The following is a 790-nucleotide window of genomic DNA, read 5'->3' on the forward strand; positions in this document are numbered from 1 at the left end:
CAGCCTCACAAGTAGAACCATGTCTTCCATATGAGCTTATTTGTGCTCATTCAAGTTGCATGTTTTTTCAGCTGTGAAATGGGATTATTAGGCCAATCTTCATTGCTAACATCATATACCCATGATTAATGTGATCATACAGCATTCATATTAATGGGTTTGTCTGTAGTTAATTTAGAGAGAAGACAGTTCAGCCAAGACATGGCAGAGATTATACAAATAATGACTGCTAAAGACCAGGTAGATCCCAGGCACTGTCCTTTACCCTGTCTCATGATATAACAATAGGGAACATTCAGTGCAACTGAAAGGAAGCAAATTCAAAGATGACAAAAGGCAATAATTTTTCTGACACATGAACCTCACCCGTGAAGCCTGTTGTCAGAAGTGATTAAAACAGCATGTTAACAGCTTCCTCTCACGCTAGGGACAAGCATTACACATAAACTGGTTTAAGTGATCAGAAACTGGTTTAAACCTGTAACAGAACATAAGTTCAATGCACATAAACCAGTTTCAAAATGGCTGAAACTGTTTTAAGATAAATCCAGTTGAATGTAGCATCAAACTTGATTCAGGTCAAACGGGTTTTACGCAATGTCTGTCCTCCTGGTTTAAGTTAAATCAGAGTCCCCCAGCATCCCAGATGCTTTGCAGCTCTGGGTGGGGCTGTCTGCTCCAGAGAATAGGGCTGGCTCTGCCTCTCTCTTCCCTAGCCAGAGCTCCAACAGAGACTATAGGCACAGCAGGGTCTGCCTGGCTTCTCCCTGCCCCCCACACTCCCCTCACC

This window comes from Gavialis gangeticus, unplaced genomic scaffold (genome assembly GCF_001723915.1).
Source record: "Gavialis gangeticus isolate Ggan-Ray unplaced genomic scaffold, GavGan_comp1, whole genome shotgun sequence".
NCBI classification, from domain to species: Eukaryota; Metazoa; Chordata; order Crocodylia; family Gavialidae; genus Gavialis; species Gavialis gangeticus.